The sequence below is a fragment of the Eumetopias jubatus genome, unplaced genomic scaffold (assembly GCF_037043125.1).
Source record: "Eumetopias jubatus isolate StellerSeaLion01/CBP00866 unplaced genomic scaffold, mEumJub1_p1.0 scaffold_11, whole genome shotgun sequence".
Classification (NCBI taxonomy): domain Eukaryota; kingdom Metazoa; phylum Chordata; class Mammalia; order Carnivora; family Otariidae; genus Eumetopias; species Eumetopias jubatus.
The window spans coordinates 122079381-122100663 of record NW_028274817.1 but is presented as its reverse complement, the minus strand read 5'-3'; the positions used below and the strand labels follow the sequence as shown (position 1 = coordinate 122100663).

At 44.0% G+C, this 21283-nt stretch overlaps 1 long non-coding RNA gene and 1 pseudogene across 1 annotated transcript in view; one reads left to right on the top strand and one right to left on the bottom strand.

The window, feature by feature from the left end:
- The window catches only part of LOC114218121 (uncharacterized), a 74419-nt gene that overhangs the window by 43540 nt on the left and 9596 nt on the right, over positions 1-21283 (top strand). The window lies entirely within an intron of this gene.
- LOC114218120 (importin subunit alpha-1 pseudogene) lies at positions 17807-19403 on the bottom strand (annotated as a pseudogene).

Below are 21283 nucleotides of genomic sequence, written 5' to 3'. Positions count from 1 at the left end.
TGTATAGCATTTCCAGTAGCCAAATATTAGATAACAGTTTGTTCCGATAAAATTCACTGATAACATTCATTTCCAAAACCAGTCCCTTGGTGTAAAAAGGGATCTCTGAGCCTACGGAGTTAGAAATGTCCTTTCTGTTCGGTAGGGGTGTGTGTGTGTGTGTGTGTCATTGTGCTGAGTCTCGTAGAAGCCGCAGGCTTGCGAACAGCTGCTCGGAGTAATCCTGTATAAAGTGTGCCCCCTGGTGTTGGGCGGTGGGGAACTGCAGGCTTCTTGCAGTGGTCCTGATTCTGTGAGCAAAAAAGGGAAAACCAGTGTCAGGCTGCCGGCGGAGCTGGGTTGCTGTCCTCCAGTGTAGAGAGTACACATTCAATCAGAGGCTGACTGTAGAACCAGTCTCCAAAGAGACCGTGAGTCCTGAACCCCAGGGAGAGACCGGGACGGTCCCCACTCACCATCACCCCCACTGACCCACGGGGGGACTTTATGCTTCCTGTATCTGCAGCTCTTGACTTTGCAAGGGTAGAGGTGCCCGTCCCCGAGGGGCACCAGGGGACTAGAAAGAATCCCATGAAACTTGAAGCTACTTCTGCTGCCTGGGCATGTTAGACTCCTTGTTTGCACCAGACAAGAAAAGGAGGTGTCGTCATTTTGACCTTCATCAGAAGAGATGGGGATGCAGTTAGGTGCAGGGAGGAAGAGGTCTATCACCCAAGTGATTTGCTTTCCGCAAAACAGGTGCAACAGCTGTGCGTTTAGAGGAGCTTGGTGTCTGGCCTCAGACCCCTCAGGCGCGAGGGCTCCTATCACGGCATCGGGGAAGCCCCCAAGCCAGCAGAGCTGGTACCAGAGGGGGAATGAGATGTGGTACTGGGGGCTGCCGTTTGCGCTGTTAACCTTTCTGCACTAAATTCCCCCAGGAGGAGAAGCGGGGTCCAGCAAGAGATAGGGTCCCTGAGTAAAAAGGGTGGACCGTGGTGGACGCGTGACCTGCCACCCAGAGCCCCTTTCAGAAGGTCTGGCAGCCTACCTGGGGGCGTGTGGGTAGGAGGCTGCTCCTTCACGGTCGCTTTAGCTGCACTGTCCCTTGGCTCAAGGGCGTGTCTTAACCAGGGTGACCGACACCCAGAGGATGCTTGAGGTAGGGACAGAAAACACAGCATTCCCCTCCGACAGCGGACAGCGCTCACAGGCATATGTGGTGCTCCTCCCGTGGGCTTGGGCACGGCTTTGCCACGCTGGCTTTGGAGTTCAGCGAGCGCTCCTTCTGCCAAATCCTGTTTCTTCCTGCTCCTTTGCAGGTGCATTGAGCCCTAAGAAATGCCCTCGTGAAGGACCCACCTCAGTATCTACTCCCAGACTGCCCAGTCTGTGGCACACATGTTCTCTAAAGACCATTTTTTTTTAAAAAAAGAAGATTTGGGATGATTATATACCCTTTTGTGGTCAGTTTGTTTTAACCACTTAACTGCATTCTGAGAATTTCAGTTACTCAGGATAGACGAGATTTCTGGAATTATTCTAAAATAAGTAGAATATATGGACAGTTCCTTGATAACATAAGTGTCATTGTAAGGCAAGAACCGTTATGCAGAAATATACGATGATAAATTTTAATTCTCTGACTGTGGGATTCATTTCCCCACTGGTGAACTTTAGTTTGTATTTTTTTTATTGCTTTCCAGGTGATTTGTGTCTATTATATATGGTTGGCAGACAGCTTTGCTTTGTGGACGCTTTTATAATATGGTTTAAGATTGTGCTCCTAAAAAGAAACAAAAGATTGATCTGTGCGTGTTGTTGTCACCTGAATTAGTGCTACATAATATCATTTCAATATGAAATTCCCTGAGACACATCTCACCTGTTACTTTCTGAGGGAAATCTGATACAAAACAATTAGATATTACCGAAAAGCCTTTGCTGTGAAACGGACGACGTTACTTGTTCCTGCAGGGGGCGCTGTCCCACAATAAAAAAAAAAAGACCCGCCCTTCACTGGTCCTCTGGATTTTGGCCGTGCCTTCCTGTTACACGTTTAATATTAGGCTTCTGGATTTAATGTTTAAAATATCTATTTTCCATGGTGTGACTATGTTTATTTGTGGCAGTATTTACTAGCACCTGATCCTGGTCTTTTATTTAAATACATATATAGGTATAGTTTGAACTTTTGCTGTCGTACATCAGATTCTTGGTTTTAGTACATGATTTTTTTTTTTAAGTGCTCAAATAGTAACATAATACTGTAGCTCTCTGTAGCTTAATTTACCACCATCCTCATGGTGGTAAATTACCTCCTCCCCCTCATCCTCATGAGTTTTACAAAGCCAGTAAGCCAGAAGGTTGGTTGAGTCATCCTGAATGCAGCCAAATTATTCCTCTGTAGGTAAAGAACCAGGGAATGAGGCCTGAAAACACATTCCAGGCATCTGTGTTTTTGACAGAACGACACCAGCCCTCTGTTGACAAGCGTTAGGACTTTTCTTGGGATCCGCTAAAAGAGGAGCCTCCTTGGCAAACGGTTCCCGAGTCGCACCTTGCAGGGTTTAGGAACTGAAATCCTGTGCCTGAAACCTCTGGAGTCAGTCCCCTTGGAAAGACCCGGAGTTGCAGTATTGTGGCCAACTTGAATTTCCACTTGAACTGAAAAGGAATGCTTGCCGCTTTAGTCTCCTGGGTTGGGATTCAAATGCAAATATGATTTTGCCTGCCCCGCCAAAGTAGAGGGAAGGAGCTCTCAGAATCCTGACGTTTCAAGCACTGGGTGGAGGGCCTTCCTTTTCTTGACTCTTTTCAACCCTTCCTCAAAATCTCATTCACGCTGTCGGCGCAAGGGTGTGTAACGCACACACTCAGCGGAACAGCTCAAGAATCATGCACCTGGTGGCTTTGTGCTTGTGTGTGCTGTTATCACTGTGTCCACCCAGAGCCCCACCTAATCCGCCCCCCCCCTCACCTCAGTGACCCTCCTGAGCACCTGAGCTTGGTGCAGGGATGCTTGCTTGTGTTTGCACGTCTCCCTGGGGGTAATTTCCTTCCGGAAGCGTCGCTGGCATTCTTCATGGTCGTAGGCTCTCTTTGCATTTTACTTATTCCCCTAACCCTGTTCTGCAATTTAATTGGATGATACGGACTCTGAATTTAATATAAAGCATACCCTCCTGAGTCTCGTGAAGACCAAACCTCCCCGGGGTGCTTCTAACTTGGTTTCCTCTTCTCCCCCGCCCCCCAGCATTTTTGAGGCGTCACTGATGAAATCGTGAGATGTTCAAAGGCTGCGACTCTTTTTTAAATTCTTTTTTTATTTATTTAATCATGAGAGACAGAGAAAGAGAAGCAGAGGCAGAGGCAGAGGGAGAAGCAGGCTCCCCGAGGAGCAGGGAGCCTGATGTGGGACCCGATCCCAGGACCCCGGGATTATGGCCTGAGCCGAAGGCAGACAGCTAACCATCTGAGCCACCCAGGCGTCCCAGAGGCTGCAACTTGATGATCTGATGCACATATACATCGTGAAAGGTTCCGTGGGAGCTAACACAGCCATTAGCTCCCGTTTTTACCTTTCTGTGTGCGTGAGAGACCATTTCGGTTCTACTGTCTTAGCACATTTCAGTTATACAGTTCAGTGTTACCAAACGTAGTCCTTGTGCTGTCCGTCAGCTCAAGTCTCATTCGTCTTGTAAAGTTTGTACCCTTTTATACCAATTCATCGTATTTCCCCCACTCGTAGCCCCTTACCAACCACTTTTCTGCAGTCTGTTTCTATGAGTTTGACTTTTGTTTTTTTTCAGAGTCCACATAAAAGTGAGGAGTATTTGTCTTTCTCTCTCTGGCTTATTTCACTCTGCATAATGGCCTTAAAGTCCATCCGTGTCATCAGACATGGCAGGATCCCCTGGTCTGTTAAGGCTGGATGAGATTTCTCTCTCTACGGGATTTAGTCTTGGCAGGTTATGTATTACTGGGAAGGTATCTGTTCTAGGCTTTACAATTTGTTGGTATGTAACTGTTCTTCACTTGCTCTTCTGAGTATGAAAACCTTGCCTCCAGTGTTAAGGACGTTCATTTTTACCCCCCCCCCAACTAACTCTCTATATAACCATTTAAAGAGGATTTTTAAAAATCCCTGTTTACAAATACAGTGGAACACTATTCTGAGGATAACAGAATTTGCATTGTGTAATAAAACTCCATAGCTTTGCAGTGAATATTCAAACACTGATGTGTATATGTCCTATGTATGCACTGGATTCTGTAACATGTACAGGAGGGTTCAGTGGGAGACTCCCGGTTGCACTTACTGGGGAGGGGAAGGCCCTCCGTGCAAGGCAAGCTTGCCGTTTGGGTGTGAGTTCATCCTGGAGCTCCTGTTTGCATTGTATCAAAACTTCCTATGGAATACCTTTATTCTGTTTTATTTTATTATTTTTTAAGGTTTTATTTATTTGGGAGAGAGGGAGCAAGAGAGAGAAGGGGGAGGGAGAGATGGAGAGGGAGAAGCGGACTCCCCCGCGGAGCCGGGAGCCCGAAGCAGATGCTGAACTGACGGAGCCGCCCAGGCAGCCCATCCCCTTTCTTGACCACTTCCTTAGAGAACCACAGAATGGCTTTCACCCAGAAATGGAAAAGTTCGAAGTAAGAGCCACCCATGGGGCACTTCAATTCAAACCGAGCCCGAACCATACACAGCCTGTGGTGGGACGGAGCCTGTGCTGTGTTAGGAGGAACTGGAATCTCACAGGTGAAGGCACTTACATAATCATCTTCCTCCAGGATGGGGGGGGGAGGGGAGGAAAGCCATATAAAAGGGCAGTGCAGGAGATCAGAGATGGTAAAATAGTCTGGGAAGACCCCCGTCCAAGCATGGTCTCTGGACACCTAAGGTGCGGTGAGTAGAACTTTCCACGGGGCCCCGAGTGCTCTCTCTGGATGGCACAGTGGGCCATTTGGGACCAACAGGCTTCTTGCCCCTCTCCTCAGTGGGGGGGTCCTTGCAAACTCTGCTGCTCGGGACAAGAGGGGCTCTAAGTTCCTAAGGGATTCCCAAGGGCCAGGTTCCCAGCAGCAGTTGTAAATGACCAGTGCCCGGCACCGACGACCAAGCGGCCCCTTTCTGAGGACGGTTTCATTACGGTGCTTTCCAAAGGTAACACTCGCATTTTAGATGAAGTGACACCTACACTTGCTGCTAGCTCAGGCAGCAACCGCGATGAGAGTCTATCATAAAAGAATTCTGTCAGAGTTTTTAGAGATGGCAAATACCAATTCCCCTTTTAATATTGACGGATATGCCTCTAATATCTAGACTGTAGGGTGACCACTTGCTCATTTGTCACATAAATCTCATCTTTAATTTTGAAATCCATGTGGCGTTTTAAAAGAGATTGAACAAACATTTGAATGTTCCTAATTAAATTTCACTTACCTCTCTGATCTTTTTCCTGGAAAAGTCATCAAATGTGGATGCGTTCAGAGTAAGAACTTTCCAAGTGTTTCTTTAGGAAAACAGGAAGCCACGTTTTGGAAAATGATAGAAGCGATTTTAGTTTCCAGAAGACAGTCTCCTAACCCATATCTATTTCATGCACATTTACATAGAGATTATGAAAATCAGTAATAGTTAATTTAGGAAATATATTTCATGAGGCATTTTCTCATGTTTCAAACTGGTTTTATCCTGAGAACATACAGGTGAAAGTAAACCACGGTTTGTCAGCTTGAGCGCTGTTACCGTTTTGGCTGGGTCATTGTTGTGGGCCGTCCTGTGCGTTGTAGGATGTCCAGCAGCATCCCTGGCCTCCACCCACTAGATACCCAGTTCTCGCCACCAAAAATATCTGCAGATGTTGTAAACGCCCCTTTCTGGTGAACCAAAGGGTGGACAGAGCTGCCTCTGCTTGAGAAATGCGGAAGCACATTATAGAATTTTCATGTAGTTTAAAAAAAAACTTAACCAATCAGAAGTTGTGGGCATAAGTATAGATTACAATTGAGATTTCTATTTGAGTAGAATTTTCAACATTTACATTATTAGATGTATTGGACTTTAGGTATAAATTTCCAGAGAAAGGGAGACCAGATAGGGTTCAATTTTTGAAGCATTTTTGGAGGTATGTTTTTGCAGTATAATAAATAGAAATATATATGATATATTGAAATAGGTGCTATAGGGACACAACTTATTTTTTGTTAAATTTCATCAGAGTTTAGACCTACACTCATCCTTTCTGATATCAGTTAAGCAAGTTATCTATGAATAGACTTTGACAGAACTTCTCATCAAATACACGGGTGAATTCTGTGGGATGGTATGGCTCTTCTGATGACTGGTCAACAGAGCACCCATTCCTCCTAGGAAGAATTTAGGTGGGAGTATTTTTTCCCCAAGCAGTGTACTGGTGATCAAGACCTGCTGTAACTGCCTTTCACCGCTGTTAAGCTTCTAGTTTTTTTCCCCTCTGTTTCTGTTAGATTGCCACCGTGAGTATTAAATTGCAAGGAATTGCAAACAGTTTGAAGTGGGTGTGTATTAGACTACAAAAGTCCTCTTTTTGGCAAAGTGTTTTGCCTCGGTTGGCTTTGTGTGCTAGGGAAGAGGTGGGGACAAGTAATTTCAGCCAGTATCTACTGAGCTCTGATAGGTTGGGAACGAAGCCTGAGCAACCACAGGTGCTCGGAGGGGAATGCTCGGGTATTTCTGATGTGTTCCCTGCCCATGATGCAAGTATTTATTTTAGTGCAGCTATTCAAATACCTTTATGGATATTTTCTGGCAAAGCCAGAGTTTATTTTGGAAACATTTGCTTGGCTTTTAAGATAGCTGTTATTCAGTTGTTTGCTCAGTAGAGGACAAAAAATATTTGGGAAATGCTTTTCAAGTTAGCTGTCACCTGATGAGTTTTTTATTCCCTTCAAGAAGAAATATCTGGGGTTGTGTGAGTGTTAAAATGGTTCAAGAATCAAACACCTGAAGAAGTCCGAATAACCCGGTCATTGTTCCTGGAAGATGACAATTCTTGGCAGAGGGTTAAGAGTTTGAAAAAAAGAAACTGTGAGAAACCTGGAGATAAAAACTGGAGAAAAACCACAGGCAGATAGAAGACTAGTGAAAGTAGCCACGGAAGGAGCTTCAAGGGAACAAGGAATATCACTTTATTCTGAGTGTCCCTTTTTCCACACATCCTTCCTCCAGCCTATCTTGTCATCAGAAGCTGTCATGGCAAAAAAAAAGCTGTCATGGCAAGTTAGTAGATAATAGCGTGATGCAGGCTTTTGTTGGGTGTGAATGTAAGTTTCGGCTACACGAGGTTTATGAACAAAGGACAACATGTCCTACTGACAGGAACAAAATCATTTTAATGAGATTCCACGGTGTTTCTTGGCTAAGGGGGAGAAAGGATGATTCAGCAACTGATGCCAGTCACGACGCTCAGCTGGGAGCGATGGCCTGAACCGCATGTGTGAGGCAGAAGTGCTGGCAGCGCCCAGTGGACACGGAAGATGGAGCGGTGCATTCCGAGTGACAGCCAGCAGGAGGGGCTTGTATTTGTGGCGGCGTCTTTATTTGCACCGCTACGTGATTTCTCCCGTGATACGGTCAGGGCATAGGCAGTGACAGAACTCCTCACAAAGAAGACCCTGAGAGACATGCTCCGTCTAGATTGCAGAGATGTGGAGGAAAATAAGAACAGTTTTATTTTACTAGTAATTTACATTTCTAATGCGATTGCCTCCAAAACAGTTGTCAGTTCATCTCCCACGCGCAGCACCTCAGCATCAATTTTTAGGGTATGACAGAAGAAACCCATGTCATATCCAGGTTGGGAGTCCAATAGGTTTTATGAGCCTGTTCGGAAAGCTGACAAGTAACACTTCCCCTTCTGGAAGCTTGTCTTTTATGACCCGGAGAGAATGACTATAATTACTAATTTTTCTTTTTTTTTTTATGAAGCAAACTTGGTGACCTGCTTTTATCCCCTCCTTCTGTGAAAATCATCTGCCCACTCCACCTCCTCCCCTCTGTGCTGCTTTGAGCCCCTCTTCTTCTGTGGATGCCTCTGACCCTAAGCTCTTCCATCTCCTCCTCAGATTGCACTGGATGGCCCATTTCGGGTCTCTGCTGCATCGCCTCCTTATGGTTCTGGGGTTGCTAAGAGCCCTCAACCAGCTGGGTGTGGTCCTGATGGACATCCGTGATCTTCTCCTGGTCAGTTACCATTCCTTAACCCCTTTCCCTTTGACCATGTGAAATGCATGTCCGTGTATTGGGGCAGATGCAGGAGACAGAGGAGGTGATGTGAAGCCATCTTCCATCAACGTGGGAAAAGTAGCAGTGATGGCATGTGGTTCGATCAGGTGATACTTGACACCCTGATGCTCCCCCATTGGCACAAATCGACGTCTGATGTCAGCTCAGTCAAGCTCTCTGTTTCCAGCCAGGTAACCACTGCCCCTCAGTTTAGCTAAAGGCAGCCCTGCTAGGTTGCAGATGGCGTATGAACAGCCACATGCTTGAACTAAGCGTTCTAACACGTTCAGCTGATGCAGTTGACCTGCTTTTCACTGGGCAATTAAACATGATTGTACAAATACAGAGAGAAGGCTTTTCTTTACCTCTTTTTCCCCTTTAATCTCTTGATGAAGCTGCCTCCTCTGTGGCACTTGAAAAACTGTTTTGTTTTACAGCCCTTGTCAGTGCCTTGTTTTTTGTTTTTTGTTTTTGTTTTTTCAGATGTATTATGATATGTCTGGGGAAAAGTACCAATCAGAGCCGGCCGTGACCATGAATAGAAGACATTCCTGTGTTGTTTCTTATGCACCACCAGTTTACGTTCAAAGGGACTCTCATTTCTTTCTGCCTGAGGAGTGAAAATACTCAGAGGAGTAATAACCAGGGTGGCTTCTCATGAATACCAGTGTGCATGATCATTTTACATGTGTCTTTCTATTTCCTGAGGCTTTTTGCAGTGCCATATGCATGGATAATGCTCAAGAAATATTTACTGAAATGAGCTAAACTGAGATTAATTTGCTTATCGTAAAGCTCCTGGTATAGCCAAAACTTGGGGTATGAGAGAATGGGCAGCCTCTGTCATCATGCAGATACGTATTTCTGATAAAGTTTGAACTCTTGAGGAATTTGTCTTCATTCCGAGACTTCTGTTAGGACTCATTCATAGTTTGGGAGAAGTTGACACGTCTTGTCAACACCACATCATTGAGGACATAGATGAATTCTTTCCACCCTGAAATGTGATACATGGACACAGCATTAATACGTGGCTAGCGCTGTCCAGGAGCCTTTGAAACCCAAGGTTAGAGCTATCTAATACAGCACTGATAGGCCATCAGAATTTTATTATGGTGTGTCCCCGTCCTGCAACACTGTCACCCAAGCCAATAATGGAACAGCAACCTGTTTCTTGGATGAATGAGAACAAATTCATACACAAAAAGCCAAGTGCTTTATGCAAGTGGGACACAAATAGCTAGTGCTTGAAATTAAATTTAACTTTTCTAATATGATGGGATATTCTGGCAATTCGATATCTCTATATATTGAATAACGTATTATGGCATTTACGATTTTTAAAAAACATCTTTCTTACCACTATCATTTCACATTATTATTATTTTTAAAGATTTTACTGATTTATTTGAGAGAGAGTGAAAGAGAGCAGAACCCCAGGATCATGACCTGAGCGGGAGGCAGACGCTTAACTAGCTGAGCCACCCAGGTGTCCCTCATTTCGCATCAAATAAAGCAAAGAAAAATATATGAGCTTGACGTTTTATATTTTGTTTTTAAGTTTTCCTCAGCTCAATTTCCTTTAATTCTTTGTACGAAAATCCTTACAACTAACTTCACATTAACTTGGCTAATAAAAGTACCCGTATTTCTTGCTTAAGAAACGTCATTATGTGTCTGTTACTAAAACTCTTTCACATGCAAATGTTAATCTGTACAAAGATAAAAAACACAGGTGTAGATGAAGGACACACGGGGCAGGGGAAGAGCTGAGAATATGGGCACGTGTGTTTCAAGTGGTACAAAGAAACAGACGAGAAGAAATAGGAACCTTCTGCAGTAGTATCCCAAGCTGTTGCTAAGAGCCTGAACTGGGAAAGGATGGAGAATTGATGGTTTTCAGTGGGACGTCACTCCTTCCTCCCAGGGTATTTTTGGAATTTGGAGGAAGGCATGATTCAGTTGTCACAGTTACAGCGGGGATCCCACAGGCACTGTCACGCGTGCAAGTGTTCTGCTCAAGAGAGAAGTGCTCAGGTCACACACCTTTTCAGTGACCCATGAGAGAAAGTGGTGTCTGAGTCTCTAAAAACCAACTTAAGATACGTAGAAATCCAAGGCATTCTCTTCCTGTTTGTTTTTTTTTTTTAAGATTTTATTTTTGAGTAATCACTGTACCCAGTGTGGGGTTCGAACCCACAACCCTGAGATCGAGTCACATGCTCTGCCAACTAAGCCAGCAGGAGCCCCTTTGGTTTTCATGTATACTGAGTATTCTCGGACTACAACCGGTAGGTAGATTGAAGAAATAGTTTACTTTGTTTTGTTGAGAATATCCCAAAGAGTTGTTCACTGCTTGATAAAATCACATTACTTTTGACAATGCCCCTCGCTGAGTTGTTGGTAGAGTCCTGTATCTGAGCCACCCAGGTGCCCCACTTCCCTGTTTTTAACATGTCAGAATTTCCAAAAAGTATCATTATCATCCAGCTAAACTATGTTGTCTTTCTTCTGTCTGAGGTTCTTTATAAATGAGAGCAAGCAGGGAGGTCCGGGTGGCTCAGTCAGTGAAGCGTCTGCCTTCGGCTCAGGTCATGATCTCGGGGTCCTGGAATCGAGTCCTGCACTGGGCTCCCTGCTTGGTGGGGAGCCTGCTTCTCCCTCTGCCTCTGCTGCCACTCCCCCTGTTTGTGCTCGCTTTCTGTCAAATAAATAAAATCTTAAAAAAAAAAATGGGAGCAGGCATATGCAACCTTACTCTGCCCTCTGTTATCATTGTGCCCAGTCATTTCCATATTTAAAAAGATAACTTATTATAAATTACTTTTTCCTTATTTCTGCTTTATATTGCAGTGGGCATTGTTTTCTGTAATGTTTAAAGTAATATATGTAGATAGATTATGCTACCTATGGATTTCATTTGGGGAGAGGTAAAAAGGCATGATGGAATATTACAGTATAGAGGGGGTATAGAGGGGGCATATATGTAATATGGGGGGAGATATGTAATATCTCACTGTAGTTTTGATTTGCATCTCCATGATGGTGAAGTGATGATGAACATCTTTCTACATGTCTGTTGGTCATCTGGATGTCTTCATTGGAGAATTGTCTGTTCATGTCTTCTGCCCATTTATTAATTGGATTATTTGTTTTTTGAGCGTTGACTTCTATAAGGTCTTTCTATATACTGGGCATGTCATTTGCAAATATCTTCTCATATCATGCTACAGTGTGATAAATAGGTTACCTTTTAGTTTTTTGATGGTTTCCTTCACTGTGCAGAAAATTTTTATTTGGAGTTCCAGTAGTTTATTTTTGCTTTTGTTTCCCTTGCCTCAGAAGACCTATCTAGAAAAATGTTGCTACAGACAATGTCAAAGAGGTTACTGCCTGTGCTCTCTTGTAGGATTTTTATGGTTTCAGGTCTCATATTTAGATCCTTAATCTGTTTTGAATTTATTTCTGTGTGTAAAAAAGTGGTCCAGTTTCATTCTGCTTGTTGCTGTTCAGTTTCCCCAACACCCTCTGTTGAAGAGACTGTCTTTTTTTCCATTGGATCTGCTTTCCTGTTTTGTTGAAGATCAGTTGATCATAAATTATGGGTTCATTTCTGGCTGTTCTGTTCTGTTGATCTATGTGTCTGTTTTTGTGCCAGCACCATACTGTTTTGATTACTGCTGCTTTGGAATAGAACTTGAAGTCCAGACTTGTGATGCCGCCAGCTTTGTTTTTCTTTTTCAAGATTGCTTTGGCTATTCGGGGCCTTTAATAGCTCCATACAGATTTTACAATTGTTTGTTCTAGCTCTGTGAAAAATGCCGGTGGTATTTTGATAGGGATTGCATTAAATGTGTAGATTGCTCTAGGTAGCATAGACATTTTAACAGTATTTGTTCTTCCAATCCATGAGCATGGAATGTCTTTCCATTCCTTCAGTTTCTTTCATCAGTGTTTTATAGTTTTCAGAAGACAGGTCTTTCACCTCTTTGGTTAGGATGATTCCTGGGTATCTTCTTATTTTGGATGTAGTTGTAAATGGGATTATTTTCTTAATTTCTCTTCCTGCTGCTTCATTACTGGTGTATAGATGCGATTTTACTGAATTCCCATATGAGTTCTAGCAATTTATTTTGGTGGAGTCTTTCCGGTTTTCTGCACAGACTATCATGACGTCTGCAAATAGTGAAAGCTTGACTTCTTCCTTGCCAATTTGGATCCCTTTTATTTCTTTATTTCGTCTGATTCCTGAGGCTAAGACCTCCACTACTATGTTGAACAACAGTGGTGAGAGTGGCCATCCCTTTCTTGTTCCTGACTGTAGAGGAAAATCTCTTAGTTTTTCCCCATTTAGGATGATGTGAACTGTGGGTTTTTCATAGATGACTTTTATGTTGAGGTATGTTCCCTCTAAACCTACTTTCTTGAGGGTTTTTATCATGAACGGATGTTGTACTTTGTCAAGTGCTTTTTCTGCGTCTATTGAAATGATCATATAGTTCTTATCCTTTCTCTTATTTGATGTTTCACGTTGATTGATTTATGAATATTGAACCAGTGTTACTGCTCTTTATTTCTCTCTTGATTAGAGTAGTCCTGGGTTATAAGCCACTGCCCCCCATGGAGTTATGTTTTAACATATACTGCCAGTTCCAACTCAGGAACATTGTATTAACTAAAGTTCTAACAAAAGATTATAAATGTTAAAAATGTCATGGGTATTGGGGCCCCTGGCTGGCTTAGTCAGTAGAGCATGCGACCCTTGATCTCAGGGTTGTGAGTTGGAGCCCCATGTTGGGTGCAGAGATTACGTAAAAAAATGAAATCTTGAAAAAAAAAATTGCGGGCGCCTGGGTGGCTCAGTTGGTTAAGCGACTGCCTTCGGCTCAGGTCATGATCCCGGAGTCCCGGGATCGAGTCCCACATCGGGCTCCCTGCTCAGTAAGGGACCCTGCTTCTCCTTCTGACCCTCCCCCCTCTCATGTACTCTCTCTCTCTCTCATTCTCTCTCTCAAATAAATAAATAAATCTTAAAAAAAAAAAAAAAGAAAAGAAAAAAAAATTGCATGGGTATTTTCAAGCATATATTTTTCCCAGTGATTTTTTGTTACAATTTGTAATTCTTCCTACATGTTCATCACATTCTTGAGATTTTTTTTTTTTCATGGCTGTGTAAGTGAAGTTGACTCTGTGAACTATGGATAATACCGAGGGTCAGCAGGGTACTTTGATTTATGACTCATATACCGGCATGCCCAGAACTGAATTAAGACTAGCCAGCTAACTCTCCAGCATACCAGCCTCTAAGCAAAAAACACCATTGGACTAAATTAGTTAATTTCTGTTTTTACATATGACTTCTTAAGTGACGGGGGCGCAGTAATTAGTTGGTTGCCTTCATGAAGCAGATATAATGTCTTCAACTGGAGACACCGTGAAAAAGGAAACATTTCTATCAAACAGAGACACTTCTGGCTGACCATCAGACTCTGAGGCAGTTGATAGTTTACTGAAACAGTCTGTTTTAATCATGTGAATTCTGGAGGTTAATAATTCATGCTACAGTGTGATAAACTGCATATATAGAGGCTAAACTCAACCTTAATGAGGATGAATGGTTAATTTAGCCTCGTATGACTCTACCACGTACGATGGAATGTTATGTTGCATGCATGAAATATATTTATTATATGTAACACACAATAATATGCTTATCGTTATTTGTATTAAACGTATTTTTGTACTCCATTTAAAAATAGTGCACAGATATATTTAGAGTATATATTTTGAAAATAGACCAAATTGTTAGTTTACCCATGGTAGCCACAAAGCTTGAGTTGGCTTTAGGTGTAACTACTTACTGTTTTTTCTTTCTTACGTCCATCGTTCTCCTTGTGAGTGGTGATTCTTCTTGCCGGTTTTCAGAACAGAGTGGTCACATCACTTTCAGCGGTCATGTGAGTCTTTCTTTTTCTGAAAAGTATTTCAGTGGGAAGTTAGAAATTGCAAGGATCACATCTGCAGGCCTGGCTGCATTCTCTAATGGCTCTGTGACTTTGGGTGCGTCTCTTTCTCAGCCTCGTTTCTATGTCTGTGAATAAGTCGCAGTGATAGCTGCATCGTGTGGTTATTAGCACAGACCCCAGCACTCGGAAGCGATCAGTGAATAGTAAGTGCTGTCAGTGTGTACGAAGTAGGAAAAAGCTGTGTCGGGGATTAAACCCAGCTGTTGTCGTTTGTGAGAACGCTGCCGTGGGTTGCTTCAATAAATAACTATGAAAGGAGTGGTAAGTGGATGAATGAGTGGACGCTTTACCAGACACACATAACACACAGTGAGGTGTAGTCCTGGTTGGACCTTCCCTCTGGCCATCCACCTTCTGCACATGTCTTGCAAGTTCTTTCCCATTCAAGTGAATCCCAGATATGTAGTTAAGTTTTATTTCCTTAAGTCATCTCTGCACCCGACACGGGACTCCCAACTCAACGACCCTGAGATCCGGAGTCTGCGTGCTCTCCTGACTGAGCCAGCCAGGCGCCCCCAGGTGTGCAGTTTTGCTCAAGTCCCGTTTCCCTGGGTGATTCTTCCTCTCTCCACCACTTCATTTCCTCCGCCCTCTTCTCAACCAGGTCTTGTGTCTCTGGTCCTTGAACCTGCACTGGGTCCTCAGGTTTGGAATTTTTATATGCCAGTGTCTGTAGTTTAAGTGTGGTTCTTCCCCCTAAGATCCTTGGCTGGGTTTAACCCCTGTGGTTCTCCATGGTCTCAAATACAATAAATCATTCATCTGAACATCTGAGATCTAATTTGTTTCAGGGAACAATATCTCCAAGTTAGAGACTTGAATTTTGATGTGCAGGTTATGACATTTAATGCAGAGATGATACGATTACAGGAAATAAGTGAATTTTAAAAGTAGCTAGGCATTAACAGCCTCTTATTTCATACACAATTTAAGACAGAAATCAAATAAAGGCAGCAGAATTCATTATTTTGGATCAAGTAAACAGAGCTGGGATCTACTGAAAGTGGGAAAATTAATGCATTATAACAAAATTCTGTTTATTGACAAATAATGAATTCATTTTAGTTATTGCCCAAACCTAAATCAGGATTTGCAGCACATCTGCTTTTCTTAAAAACTGTCAAACAGGAACCACCTTGTAATAGTGTCAGCAACCGAGAAAGTATGATGTACCCAGAAATCTTCGTTTCCCCCCTGCAGATGGGAGCGCAGCAGCATCTCGTCCTTGCGATTTGCTCTCACACGGTACACCTCCACAGCCCTTTGGAAAATGCCCATCAGCGCCTCCTGCCTAATCACACTGCGTCGTCTTTTCAGATTTTTCTCTCTGCTTCTCCCTCCAGAGTAGCTGCTCCTCAGGACTTCATGAAACTTGTGAAATTTTAACAACTTGACAAAATTGTGTTTTACCTCCCATGCGGCCTGCATCACTCTGTTGGTACATTGAAGGTTGTGTGGATCTGGCCTCTTTTGCACTCAAAGCCCCCAAATCGCATTGCTGATTACTGTGAGCACCCTAGAAAATTAATTTTCAGTGATGATAAAAATGTGATTTTTGAAAGTATTACCCCAAATAATACCCTTTTAGAAATCCTCTGCAGTATTCTGATTCTACAAAATCATTTCCTCTCCCTCTTTGGGTCACTTTTAAATCTACTTCTTTTTTTTTTTTTTAAGATTTTATTTTTTTATTTGACAGAGAAAGAGAGCACAAGTAGGCAGAGCAGCAGGCAGAGGGAGAGGGAGAAGCAGGCTTCCCGCCGAGCAGGGAGCCCGATGTGGGGGCTCGATCCCAGGACCCCGGGATCATGACCTGAGCCGAAGGCAGATGCTTAACCGACTGAGCCTCCCAGGTGCCCCTTAAATCTACTTCTGATGCAGTCACTTTGTGGGTATATCCCAGTGGAACCAAACCTCACTAAGGTCCTTCCTTCCAGGGGGGTGGTTTGCACAAGAAGCTAGATCAGTGGTTCTTAGCTTCTGCATGATTGACATTGAGAGCTGGATAACTCTTTGCTGTGGAACTGTCCTGTGCATTGTAGGATGCTGAGCAGCATCCCTGGCCTCTACCCACTAGATGCCTGTAGCACCCAGCCCCCCGTTGTGACGACCTTACATGTCTCCAGACATTGCCTCATGTCCCCTGGGCGACAAAGTCAGCACTGTTGGAGAACCACCAAGCTGGATTAATGTCCTCCTCGTACCAAGGCTGGTCACTTAATCCCTTAGCGTGGGAGACTTGGCGTATTATATCAGAACAAGATATAGAAGCTATGGATAGACCAGTCACGCCAACATAACTTTTACTGCTTGGTGAAAAATCCGTGCTGGTGTTGCTGCAAGATAGCCATCTGGCCTGTTTGAATTCCGCCTGAGTAAGCCCTCAGAGTTAATGTGCCTCTGGTTTTTGTGGTCAAGCCAAGGTGTGCAGCAATCATTAATGTTAAACTACTTGGATTTGAATAGTATGTGTTTCAAATACACACATCAATTTAAAAAATCAGCTTAGGAGGAACGAATAAACAATGGGAAAAAGACAGTCTCTTCAACAAACAGTGTTGGGAAAACCGGACAGCCACATACAGAAGAATGAAACTGGACCACTTTCTTTCACCATGTACAAACATAAACTCAAAATGGATTAAAGACCTAAATGTGAGACCTGAAACCATAAAAATCCTAGAAGAGAGAACAGACACTAATCTCTCTGACATCAGCTGTAACAACCTTTTTTTAGGTATGCCTAGATATGTCTCCTGAAGTGAGGGAAATAAAAGCAAAAATAAACTGTTGGGATTTTGTAAAAATAAAAAGCTTCTGCACAGCAAAGGAAACAAGCGATAGAACTAAAAGGCAGCCTACAGAATGGGAGAAGATATTTGCAAATGATATGTCCAATGAAGGGTTAGTATCCAATATACACAATGGAATATTAGCCATAAAAATGAATGAAATCTTGCCATTCGCAATGACATGGATGGAACTAGAGAGTATTATGCTAAGCAAAATAAGTCAGAGAAAGACAAATACCATATGATTTAACTTCAATCTAGCTCTGAAAAATATTTTTAAAGAAGATAATTGCACCTGCAATATAGCGATCTGTTCTTGGCTTTTTAAAAATTAAAGTAAAAAATAAAGGGTCCTTTTTCTCCAAGACACTATTTCCTTATTCATACTCTTTAACACATCCAGTGTCTCTGAATAATAAGTATTTTTGTTCTGCGGAAGTAAAGGTTTTCTAATTTCCTTTGCAAGATTTATTTATTTATTTATTTTAAAGAAAAGAGTGGAATTTAATCTTGATTTACAGGACACTGCAAGAGAGGAGATTCTACATAGAAATAAGAAACCCACTGAGGAGGAGCTTCATACAGGTTGTACAGTTTGGAACTGGTCAAGTAGAGTTTTGTTGTAAAAAGTGCTACAATAACAAAACACATTTAAGAAGAGTTCTTAGTAGAGAAACTGTAAGACAAACTTCCACCAAACAGAGTACACAACAAACAACTTTCTGCCTCAGCTGTACCATCTAAAAGTTAAAAGTCCCGGGAGTGCCATCCTGAACTTGGAACGTACAGCCTTCAGAGGTAGTTTCTGGCACAACATTCTGATCTTCCTCTTCCTCTACAGAGAAATACTTCTCAGTCAAGTTTAATGAAGCTTTGTACACAGACTCATTTTCATGGTTTTGTAGAGCTTCAATTTTTGTCCAAACCTCCACATTCTTCAATCATTATACTAAGTTTCTCAGTTTCACCGAGTTTCTCAGCAGCCTGAAAGATGTTTGAAATGGCATCCAGAATAACCAGAATAATTTTGGCGTCTTTTGCAGTTAAGAGGTTCATCAATGGTTCTCTTACGCCACAAGGAACGAGGTATACAATCTGTTCAACTGTCCCACCACTTGTATAGTTGGTCACAGCCCAGACAGCTTCCTTTTGTGTCTTAAAGTCTGCCTTAGAGAGCACACCAGCGAGGAATGGGACTAATCCATGATTCACAACTTGCTGTATTTTATCTGGTCCTGGTGACCAGCTGTAATGTTTGACATTGTCCACGTAGCTTCCTTCTGAATATTAGTTTCGGGGTTTGTTAGGAGGCTGGGAAAAACAGCAAGTGCTCCTGCATCTATTACAACCCGAGTCCGTTCATCTGTCCCAGTAACGGTATTTCCTATGGCTCTTAGTGCCGGAGTCACAATGGGCAATTCAGTAGCTCCTAGAAGCTTCACAAGCTGGGGCACAACTCCTGTTTTCACAACCATTTCCATCCGTTCATTTGGACCATCAGTAAGGTAGGAAATGGCCCAGCAGGTATCTGCCAGTACTTCTGGATCATCATGATGCAGGAGACGAACTAAGGTAGGAAGAATCTGCTCAACAGCATCTAATGGGGGTGCAGGATTCTCGCTGCGACAGAGGTTTGAACGTGTCCACGTAAGGTGGCGTAAGTAACCACATGCTAAAGATGACATCTCAGGAACTGCAAGGAGAGCCGATAGTGGGTCAGCTGCACCATACTTGATAACCAAGTCTCGAAAAACTGAACCATCACCTGCAATGTTTCCTAGAGCCCATACAGCTCGTTCACTGACGTGGGCATGGGAAGATGCCAACAGAGACATGAATGCTGGGATCGCACCTCCATCTACCGCAGCCTTGGTCTGCGCTGACGTCCCAGAAGCAATGTTAGTGAGAGCCCAAGCAGATTCAAACTGAATGGGACTACAATCCGTTCTGCCCAAGAAGGACACAGATTTTGGAATCAAACCAGCCCGGATTATGTTGTCTATGGGGGGCTGTTTTTCCCTAGAAAGCAGTTTCCTAGCAGCTTGAGTAGCCTGGAGCTGGCTTTCCAAATTGTTGCTGTTTATGCCTTTGACAGTGTCATCAACAGACCAATTTACAGTGCCCTGGTTGTTGGGGTTTTCCTGGGGTGGAGAGGTAGCATCATCGGGAAACGAGCTTACGTCTCTCCTTTTCAGCATCTGGTCAATCCTTCTTAGCTTTCCTTAGCTCCACATGAACTTCTGTTCGGCGCCGCCTCATTTCTGTACTGTCTTTCCCCTTGTTCTTGAATCTGTTAAGGCGAGCAGCTGGTGAATCAGCATTCTCGTTGGTGGACATGGTTATGAGACAAAGGGAGAAAGAATTTGTTATCTTTCGTTCGTTGATGTTCTTTTCCGACGCTGTGTCACAGCCAGCCCTGGGCCTACACAGCCGGCTCAGGCTTCCACGGGAGGCGGTCCGGGGCACGCAAGCCGCAGGACAGCTGCCCTCAAAACGTCCACCACGGATCACCCCAAAGACGGTGTGGTATTTATTTATTTTTTAGTAATCTCCACACCCATCGTGGGGCACAAACTCATGACCAGAGATCGCAAGTCACATGCTCTTCCAGCTGAGGCAGCCAGGTACCCCTTCCTATTTCCCTTTTGAAAGAAATTTAATGCACATATAATACTTGTTGATTTTTATTTTGAAATCATCCTAAACTTAAGCATGGTTGCGTAATATTCCGGCAACTTTTATTTTTTCCTAAGGCATTTGAACCCAAGTACTAACGCGATTCGTGTTTTCTACACATAAGAGCCACAGAACCCATTCAGCTTTGTCAGGGCTCCTAATGGTCTTTATGGCAAGAGGATTCTGTGCAGAATGACACAAAGCCTTTAGTGTGCCTGTGCTTTTGGACTCTTTCACTCTGAAGCAGTCCTTCAGCCTTTCTCGAACGTTCTGGACCCGGCTGGTTTGGGAGGTTATGTGCCCGTTATTTGGGTCGCGGGCCCCGTGTGGAGTTTGTCTCGTGTTTCCTTGTGACTGTGCTTAGGTCGTGTGTGTTCACAGGACTGTCACAGAGGTGACTCTGTTCTTCTTGCGTCTTCTCTGCCGGTCGGTTTGTGTCATGGCTTGAGATGTTCAGGCTTGCTCGCTCGGTGAAGGAGGAGTCCGGCCGGCTTCTCCACGGTCACTGGTGTTTTGGGCAGAGGTACGTTGACGCTGTGCCAGTGTTCTGTTCCTCGTGAGACCTGCAGCGCCCGGTTTCCTCATGCAGCCCCATGCTGACCGTACCGTTCCTTCTGCGGAGCTCAGCCGACTTCGTACCGGAAGCAAGAGTGTTCTCCTGTCTCCGCTTCCTCGTTTATCTTAACATGCACTCAGATTCCTGTTTTCTTTAGTGGGTCATGATCTGTTTGTATCATTGCTTACGTGATGCCGGTTTCTCACTAAATCCATTCTTTCCTACACTGCCTCTTTTTGAGGCAGCGCTTTAGGTTTTCCCTCTGGCTTGTTGGTCTGTACTTGTCTTCTCCGCATCGGATGGTGCTGTGTGTCACAAACTCCGTGAAGTGAATCCCTTCACAGGCCATCAGCCTTTTCCTTGTTTTCCTGTGGGTGAAGACGGACGCCCACACCCCCTGGGGTGTCCTGCAGCGGTACAGCACCGCCTTCAGACGGCTGGCGACCTTGTGATGAGCAGCTTCAGCACCTCACGGAAGTCCCCGCAAGAACACGCCAGTTCTCACCTTGTCCTGCTCTGATTTCTGCTGCTCTTGCGCCCTACAGCCCTCAGGGGGCAGGACTCTTGCTGCCCGGGGGGGTCCGGCATTCCCTGCAAACACACACTCTGCGTAGCAGGCTGACCTAGGGTTCTGTTCATTGTCCCATCAGTGCTGAACGAGGTGATGGCTGCCATTCTGATCATTGAAGAGATGAGTGTTGGCACCTGACAGCCACACACCCCGTCCCTCCCGCCTGCACCACATGTTCCTGCAACGCACACCCCGTCCCTCTCCCCTGCACCACAGATGTTTCTGCAACGCACACTCCGTCCCTGTCTGTGCCATAGATGTTTCTCCAACACACACCCATGCCTCCCCTCTGCACCACAGACGTTTCTGCACCGCACACCCCATCCCTCTCCCCTGCACCAGAAATATTTCTGCAACACACACCCCGTCCCTCTCCCCTGCACCACAGATGTTTCAGCAACACACACCCCATTC